At 35.4% G+C, this 9,790-nt stretch overlaps 2 long non-coding RNA genes across 2 annotated transcripts; both read left to right on the forward strand.

The window, feature by feature from the left end:
- The first annotated feature begins 205 nt into the window (after window positions 1–205).
- Window positions 206–1,408, forward strand: LOC143885571 (uncharacterized). Its single transcript, XR_013253504.1, has 3 exons — window positions 206–327; window positions 893–1,140; window positions 1,263–1,408. It is a non-coding gene; the product is annotated as an uncharacterized LOC143885571 (long non-coding RNA).
- Window positions 1,409–5,629: 4,221 nt separating this feature from the next.
- LOC143885570 (uncharacterized) lies at window positions 5,630–7,792 on the forward strand. The gene is made up of 3 exons (XR_013253503.1): window positions 5,630–5,971; window positions 6,419–6,875; window positions 7,252–7,792. It is a non-coding gene; the product is annotated as an uncharacterized LOC143885570 (long non-coding RNA).
- The last annotated feature ends 1,998 nt before the right edge of the window (window positions 7,793–9,790 follow it).

Below are 9,790 nucleotides of genomic sequence, written 5' to 3' on the forward strand. Positions count from 1 at the left end.
CATTTGAAATTTCTACTACAAATGAAGGACCAACCACTGACAATCTTGGAGAAGAAAATGAGTGAATTTGGGTGGAATTGAAGGAGGAGATAGGAAATGAGAAAGCAGAAACGGGAGAGCTATTAAAGATTTCACTTTGAGTCAAAAAAGAAATAGAGATTCTTTTTAACGGACCCATATTCATCATCACTCACCTAAACCCGAAGGGAAGAGCACTTATACAATTCATTTTTGAGCTCTTAACAAGTGGACAACTACTCCCTTTATGCTATGTGGCTTGTAGGGATTTGCTCGGTTCCACACTCGGTTAGGCTGTCAGAGGTTTCGGTAGGAATACTCTCTTTTATTGCATTTTAAAAAATATATTTAACTTCAATCAAGATAAGAAATATTCTTCACATGAGTATGACTAAAGAACTATCCGAAAATCTAAAATGTTCAATTTTGGTCCCATGATGGGTATGTATATCTATAATCCATCTATAATATATACTAAGCCTGTAGGATTACAAAATGTCATTCGCTTCCAGGAAAAGGTTTCTTTGGAAAAGTTTTTTGGGTTTCCCTCCTATAAGAAATTGTTTGCCGCCCTTACATATAGTTGCCAATCAATTTAAATTTCCCCGAACCAATTCAATTTTGCCTCGGATTTGATTTTGCGGCCGGTCCACCCCTTTCCTAAACGGTAGCTTAACATTAGAGGATTTTTTGGGATAATTTACCCAAAATATCAGCTCATACTATTTCAGTTTCTTATTTTTCGATTCTTGGCAAATCATCATAAATCAAAATTTTGGGTAAAAGAAATAAGAGGTAAGGGGAGTCCGGCTTTTACAAAATAGAAGTCTTGGGTAAATGAAATAAGCGGTTAAGAGAAGTCTTGCTTTTACAGAAGAAATACAAGAAACCCCCTTTCTTCTACAGCGGCGGCCGGCAACAACATTATCATGCCTATCATTAGCCAACCTGCTGTTAGATTAATGGAAAGGAAAGGAACAACAAATACATCCATCTGCTCACCGGTAAGTTTATTCAGCTTCTTTCTCATTTCTTATCTTTGCATCCTCCTCCTTTCTTTGTTAGCTATATTTCTTCATTGCAAGAACCAAAGGAAAGCAATAACAGAGATTCAGACTTCAGGTATGTTCCTTTACATCCAGATTTTGCCTTTTTTTTTTCTTTCATTTTGCCCTTTATCCTTGATGTTTTACCCTTTACCATCCAGATATAGCATTTGATTTGCTTTATTTCTTTTGTTCCAGTGGTCTTCGGGTGGGGGGGAGATGGACAAGGAGGAAGAAGAGACCTGTTGGCAAGATCAGATTTTCTTTTCATCTTTTCCTTCTTTCCTCTTTTTTTGAATGTTAGTTGAATATTAATTCACAAACTTTCCACTTAATGTTTTAATTTATGCATCTACTGTGTTAAGAGTTTGTGACCTAATATGCAGTTAATAATTATAATGCTTTGTACTATCTTATTGCAGTCACGGCTTTTGGATTTTCTAGGATTGCCATGATTTCAACCATGTGTTCTTTTTTTCTGGGATTGCTTAGTAGTTAATACTATCATTTGGGTTTGTATGATCCACACACAGGTACATCTGGCTGGATGGAGGAGCCTAACTTAAAAAACCCAGTGTAGCCAAGGTTTCCTCTACTGCCATAAAAAATTAGCTTCCATAAGTGCTAACATTGTGAAAATTCATGTCAACTTCGTAAAACCATTTTCTCAACTCTATTAATCTTCTCCATTTAACCCTTGGTCACTATTGGTTCCTTGGTGTTTTCATAAATATCAAAAGAACAAAACAGTAAAATATATGTCTTTGCTCGACAGCTGCACCCCAATGGATGCCCACATATACAGCATCCTTCATGAATTCATAATAACCTATGCATTAGCGTGGGCCCCACCATAATCTAGACTAACCTATGCATTAGGGTGGGGCCACAAGTTTTACACCCATGCGAATTTTTCTTGAGATCCAAACATGGCCTAAGGGAGGTAAAGATTTTTCAGCTATATGGGCTGAAATCTTGCAAATTTTAATCTTTATTTTTCTCTAAAATAAATTATTTGAGATGGAAAAAATGACCCATTAATTCAAAAATTTATTCCCTTCTAAATCGAGGAAAGGAAACATTTCCCCTAGAAAAAGTTTCGGTCGGAAATATTTTTCTTGAGAGCCAAACATGGCCTAAGGGAGGTAAAGATTTTTGTAGTGGGCGCCTCAATTTCATATTTGTTGCTACGTCTTTGGATTTAAGTTGAGGACTGAATCTGTAGTGGCTTGAAAGCACACCAATTCTAGACTTTCTACTAGTTTCTACTCCTGTGATTAAAAGTTGCTTTGGCTGACCACTCTACATTTGATTGGTATCAGAGCATACCAAATCAAAGAGTATAACTGTATAATTTTAGAAGTTTCAATGATTTATGCTGCCAATGTTTAGAATCCACCTGGTTTTCACTTCCGCTCCACATCATATTTGGTATCAAAGCCAGGTTGTTGTATAAATTTCATTTTATGTGGTCCTGTGTGCTCAAGGCAACAATTCAGAGCAAGGTTCGTGTACGAGCTGCCATTGAGAGTGTTCTCATTGGATGTTGTATGTTGTTGCCCCAATCTGTTTACTGTGTCCATTAGTTTTTTCTTACTATTTTTTGTCATTTATTTTTGAGTTTATTTATTTGGATACCATACTTTCAAATCAGGCACACAAGAGGGGTATCCTATAGGTGTCTATTTAGTTTAATTTTATTCTATTTAAATTACGACCTACATATTATTCATGTGTTTGCTTCTTTGTCACTTGTTATATAGAAAAGAGATGAAAAAGAGGGGTAATTGTAACCGAGTTTTTATATGGTGGCTGACCGTGAAAATCACAAGGGCAGAGTGTCAAATCTCTGCCCCTTGATTTTTTATCTAAGTGGAAAGTCAAAAAAGGGGCTTTGACCAGGATAAAAAATCAAGGGGCAGAGTTTTGACACTCTGCCCTTGTGATTTTCACGGTCGGCCACCATATAAATTCTCATTGTAACCTATTGTTCTTTTATTTTTTATTTCAATAAAAGATTACCTTTTACCATAACTAGTAAAAGGCTACAGTCCTTATTTTTTCCAAAAAGTTTCTTTTACTTATATTTCTAAAATCTTTGTTCTTTCTAATAAATCTCCTAACTACATACATCCAAATATAGAAGAGAAAGTTTCTCAAAAACTGTGTTATGTTGGAGAAATTACTTCAGAATGGAACCATTATGACATTTCATGTATGTTTGGTGTTGTACGATTAAAAAGACCAAAATGCCTTATTCTCATTCTTCTTTGTTTTCTTATTGTTTAATCTTCACCACCATGGCTGACCATTGCTGCAACTTGGAGGAAGAAGAAGCAGAGGAAGAAGAAAACAGAAAGAATCGATGTCGGGAAAAATAGAAGATGCTAGAAAAATGGAAAAGAAGAGGGAGAAGAAAAAAAAGGAGAATCGACACTCGAAAGAATGGATCGGAAAAAATGAAAAAGGGGAAGAAGAGAATGTTGGGGTCGTATTGGTGGAATTGGGGTCGACTCGGTGAGATTTAGGATTGACTCAATATTTTTTAAAGTCAGCTTGGTGAAATTTAGAGTAGACTCTGTGAGATTTTTCGGTCGACTCAGTGACGCCACATTTCACGAAGTCGGCCGCAATTCTCATCGACACGGCCCCAATTTCTGCTTCCTCTCTCTTCTTTTTTTTAAATTTTTTTCTGGAGTCTTCTACTTTTTCCATTGTCGATTCTTTTGTTTCCTTCTTTACGCTCTTTTCTTCATCTAATTTGTCCACTTTTTCATCGTCTTCTTTCTCTTCTTTCTCCTCTTCTTCCACCTTTTTCGAGTTGCAGCGATGGTCGTCGGTGGTGGTGGAGATTAAAAAACAGGAACAATTAAAAATGAACGAGGCATTATAGTCTTTCTCACAGTACGCGAAATTGAATAAAACACCATTGACGTGTCATTTCAGAAAAGATAACACAATTTTCGACGAACTTTCCTATTATAGAAAAGGTTCTTTTTTTGACATACAACCCTATGTCAATTAAAAATAATCATTTTTATTTTAGGCACTCCCCAAATATCTTTTTTTTTCTTCCATTTTCTTTTATAGCAGTATAAAAAATGAACTCCTATCCTACTTCTAAAAAAATAACAGTAGGCTCTCCTCTCAAGAGGATCTTTCATTTCTTTCTTCCCCTCAAAATCCTAGAAGGGGGTGGGGTGGGGATATTTCCCTCGATTGGTGCAACTCTCTCTCTCTCTCTCTCTCTCTCTCTCTCTCTCTCTCTCTCTCTCTCTCTCTCTCTCTCTCTCTCTCTCTTCCTCGCCTCTTATTGCTCAAAAGGTTACAGGAGAACTCTCTTAAAAAAAGTCATTTCTTTCTCTGCACACACTTTACTATAATGTAGACTTTCTACAATTGTTTTTTTTCACCATACAAGCCATTAATATACACAAATACAAACTAGAATTTATACTTTTTTCCAAAGCATTTTATTTAATCTCGATCTTATATATTGGGGCGATGCGCGCGTCAAATCTTCGGCATTCATATTGATTTTCACACAGGGCTTCTACGGAATACCAACTTCTCAATCCATCCATGACAGATCCACCATCAATGATTGGACCCACGAATCGCAAGCATCGTGAAAGATTTAATCCTCTTCTTTTATTATTCTATTGTTTATTTATTAGATCCATACATAAACAGATTGCGCATAAGTTATTCTTAAATTTTATTTATTTAAATAATTTTTTTCTTTTGGTTATTGTTTTATGGATTTTATAGTAACCGATCATATGCATACTTTATCATTTATAAATTTCCAGATCAAATTTGTTTGATATAGATTTCTTTGAAATTATTATTTTATTTAATTATAATCTTTGCTTGCAATACATCATTTTGTTGATAAAATTACATATTTAAAGCTTTCTAAACAAATTTTAGGTTAAAACTTTTACATATTCACTTCGACATGTTGAACTAGTCATGATCCATTAGAAATCCAACTTCACAGTTATATTTAAATTCGAAATTTCGATGTCCTCTCTTCCTACTACATTCAAAATTTCAAACCTTTTATTTATTTTTATTCTTGTTTTCTTTGGTGTATGAGATCAAGGGATAAATAAATACATGAAAAAAAGATCTTCTAAAGAGCATGTATAATTGAACTCTGTGTAAAGAAAAGATGGTAGAGAGATGGTGTGTCTAGTATCAAAATATGAGAGAAATGACTTGTTTCTAAGAGAATTATATGATGAAAGGTCTTATGAATACGTACTCAGCATCCCATCCTTCATATTTGATCCTACAGCAGCTCACTTTTTGACGGGCTGCTGTTGGACCAAATCTCAAGGATGGTACCTTTATCGTACCGCCTTTATGTGTTCATACGGCCTTTCAGCATATAATTTCCTTCTAAAATGGGAGGGAGAAAGATATTTTGGTACAGGCAGATTTTAGCTATAATATAAATTTTATTTCTTTCTATATTTATGTATTTCAAATTTAGATGTTTACGACATCCTCTGTAGAAGAAGATGAAGAGATTAATTTCATACTTGCGCAGGGTCTCAAATGTAAGCAAAAGTGTGAGTGTTCTTGATCTTTCTGACAAGGAAAAAACTGCTAAACCACCCAGACGCCTCTCAATTCTTGCCAAGTCTTCTGTCAGCCCACTACCGAGACCGGTTAGCAGCATTACTCCAATATCAGAAATTAGAACAAAGAAATCAACTAGCAGCTAGGGAAATTGTGATACACCTGCCTCTGATGCGTCAAAGTCGACAAACAGGCGGAAATTCAGTGTTCTCTCATCTGTCTCTTATTGGATATCACAGATTAAGATATCTGAATCTGCCGCTAAGCATTCAATTTCACTTGGATTTTTCAAGCTTGCCTTAGAGTCTGGATGTGAGGTATCTAGGCCCGTATATTCTTCAATTTCACATTACACACACTGCTTGTATTCTATGCCACAAATATCTCCAATATTTTCAAATTATCACGTTTTTACGGCGACATTTTGATAAAATGACAATTCCGAAATAATCCCTAGATTTTAAAAATATAGCAATAATATCATAAAATATTGCAATAATATCATGATGTTATCCTGACATTTTTACGATTTTTTTATATTATATATTTTTCTTAAATTTTATATATTTATGTATTTTTAAATAACTTTATTTTTATATTTTTTTTCCTGATATAAACCTGGAAAAAATAAAAGAAATTTAATATATTCTGAGATTTTCCTTTGCCTAGAAATTCCCAAGAACGATATTTGTTACATTGCCTGTCTTGATTTTTCTTTCCCACATAATTCTAATTTGCTAATGCGTTGTGGCTTGAATTCACAGCCTTTTCAGCGATTGCGTGATGAGCTGAAATCATATGTACTTCGACATAACCTTCTGGAACTTGGAGAACCCACAAAGGAATTGCTGAGAAGCTACAATATTTCAGAAGATTTAGAGCAGGTACAGGTCTCTGAGACATGCTCTCTGGTCCCTGAGTCATCTGATGAAGATGGTCATTCGACTTCTACTGCAAGAGCTGGCAATTTGAAACCCAAATCATTGAATTCCGATTATATTAGAGCGTCTGTAGTTGGAGAAGCAATTTAGAAAGAGGGTGGTAAAAAAAGAACTGCAGTCAAGAACAGGGCATCAGTTAGCAAAAGCTCTTCAAATTTGGCATCTGTTATTGATAATAGGAATAATTTGCAAAAGAAATCTCAGCGGCCAAGTAGGCAGGATACCAACAGAGAGAAGGGGAAGGTCAAGAATTCAGAGACTAAGTTTGCTAGTGAGAAAGGTAAAAAAAACATCTCGATTTTTCTTTTCTGTTCTTTTTTTCTTTCTTTTTTTTTGAAAAATGATCAGGTGTATGGTGTTCTTTCTTGCCTCAAGACCTTTTTTCTCATGGGAAAACTGCACGGCATTCATTTTTTGTTGTTGTGGCAGTTGACCTCATGGTTACTATTCAATGCTTTGTGGATAAACCCATGGTGAATGTATAATGTCAACCTTTGTCATGGCCTACAAATGGAAATTATTAATTTTAGGGCAAATTCTTAAAGAACCCACGATTTTGATAGGGTCACAAATGAGAGTAGATAAAAGGGGTTTAACTGTCAATAGCAGTGCTCTTCAGTTGGCCTTGCTCATCTTATCTTTTTGTTATGTTACAGATTCAAGCAATCCTATGTCTAACGAGGAAACACAGCAAGATGACAAGGAAATTTGGTATGATATTTTCTTCAATAAAATGAATTTCAATTGACTGTTTTTCTAGAAGGATGGGGCTGCCGTTATGTTTTTTTGTCACATTGTAATACATGTGGAGCACTTAGACATTTGTTCCACTCATTTAGCGTGCCACCATTACCTCTAGTCTCACCATTATTGGGTGATCCTCACCTGGATAAAAGGATATGACTGTAGGATAAAAGACATGCTTTTAACATAAAATGAGGACATAATGTTAATAATCAAGCTGAACACTTGATCACCTCGGGACTGGAGGCAATGTTCTTGACTAGCTGGGCACACCAGATTGATGAGGATGAACACCATTGGGTGTGCAATTTTTTACAGTTGGAAACCTGTATTACCAAAAGGTAATATGGGCACATCTATTCGTATCACTATTCATTTCTACATTGGCGCCTTATCTGAATTTGAAAGGTCTTTTCTTAACTTCTTCCTGCCACATCTGAATTGAAAAGGTCTTTTCTTAGCTTCTTCCTACCATCTAAAGAATTGAAAAGGTCTTTTCTTAACTTCTTCCCGTTACGGAATTTACATTGGCATCATATCTGAATTGTTCATTTGAAAACTCTATTGCGATGTGTTATATTCAAATGCTAGAAAATGAGAAATTAACTACGGGTTCATATACAACGAGGACAAAAATCTTCTGACTAGACAATTAAGATTGTTCATCTAATGAGGGTTTCAGGCTCCTGTCGCTTTGCTAGATTATATCTTATGTGTCTAGTCGATGGTTACATTGATTGGGTTGTGGTACATATATTGCTTCAAGGGATTTGCTAGCGACTATCCCGGATGGCATTTCATGGCTGGCTGTTGCATGTGAGAGCAGCCTCACAGGCTCACTTTTCATCAGATTTTGTTTTATTAACTTTATTCATCTGAGGTGGCTGCTCTCAAATGCAACAGCTTGCCACAAAATGGCTTTCTGTGATAGTCCCTAGCAAACCCCTTGTTTCAATATATGGTGTTACCTCTTACCTGTTACCTTGATAGAAAAGGTGTGTTTGTAGTGGTCTTTCTGAGCATGACTTTGTTCAACTTGTTCAGCAGCAAATATGGTTCCCAGGGTTGAACCTCTTGCTCAATTGGGAGGTCTTCCAATCTTACAAACCTCTAGTCTTCATTATTTCAGCACTCTCATATCAATACATTGTTTTGAAGGTTTTGGTTCAACCTTTTTAAGCAGCAATGATGGTTTGTGTCATTGAGCCTGTTCAATTAGAAGGTCCATAAATCTTACAATTTTTATTCTTTAGTCCTCTCGTACCAACAATTTATTTTGTTCGATTTTAATCTGAGGAAAGGTATCTGCGGTTATAACCATAGTTTTGAAACGTCTCAGCATCATCGTTGACTCCGTCGTGCCAACTCCCTTTTACGCTGGATGAGTTCCTGTCCGAATCCACATTTTCACCCTTCAAAGTAAATAAGATATCCTTTGACTCCATAATTATGACTATTTCATCTGAGTACTCGATCGTGGCATTCAAAGTGACTAGGATTTGATTTGGCTTCTTTTTGAAACAGAGATTAAAACATTATTTTAATGATTTTGTTGTTTTTGCCTGTAATCCTAAACAAGTAATTCAAGTATTCAACTACACTTGATTTGTTTTCTTTATTGTGATGATCCAGAGATCTAAAGTGACCTTAGAATATGATTTTAGTCATTTAGTTGAAGGATTTTACTCACTGAATGTTGATTGTCGGTTGTGTATTGTTATTGCTATTGTCTCTAATCTGATACAAGTAATTCAACTGTACAAGATCTGTACTGTTGATTGTACTGACTCGAAGCTCAACATTTCCCTGGTAGCCAATTTTAATTATTTAATTGAATTCCTTTACCAATCGAAAGCTGATTGTTGGTTGACTTATTAGCAGTAATCCATTTGTGGTTCTTGAAATACCTCTAATCCGATGCATGTTTTTAACTCAGCTATTGAGGGGCTGTAATCCAGTTCTTTTGAAGGTTTCCTTTTTCCTTCAATACCGACCCTTTCTAATTTCTGACATCCCCTCAATCCAAACATAAAAAGATGTTTTTGGGGGTCTAGCCCAACTGCGATGTTACTCACAAGAGGAAGGGATTAGAAACACCCGTAACTGAATTAAAAAAAGAAATGGCAACATTGGATAGTCCCTTGATCCTTTATCAGTTACATACCCCTTATACCCCTTGAGAGGAGCACGATTATCAAAATAAGAAATTGTGGATTACATCTCCTATAGTTATTATAAGTTGTTATATGCTTCTCGTTTTGTTTTCTATCTGTTTGAAGGTCAGTAAGAACATTTGATGTATATGCTATTCTCGTTTTATTTTCTATCTTTTTGAAGTACACAAATCAGAAGGTTTGTATGATCATTTGATGTGAGGCACTTTTGAAGTACACAAATCAATATCTATGTTACAGGTGAATGAAACAAATAAGACAAGCTAAATCAAAAATA

This window comes from Tasmannia lanceolata, unplaced genomic scaffold (genome assembly GCF_043159265.1).
Source record: "Tasmannia lanceolata isolate RefF3 unplaced genomic scaffold, GAP_Taslan_0.1 ptg000008l, whole genome shotgun sequence".
NCBI lineage: Eukaryota > Viridiplantae > Streptophyta > Magnoliopsida > Canellales > Winteraceae > Tasmannia > Tasmannia lanceolata.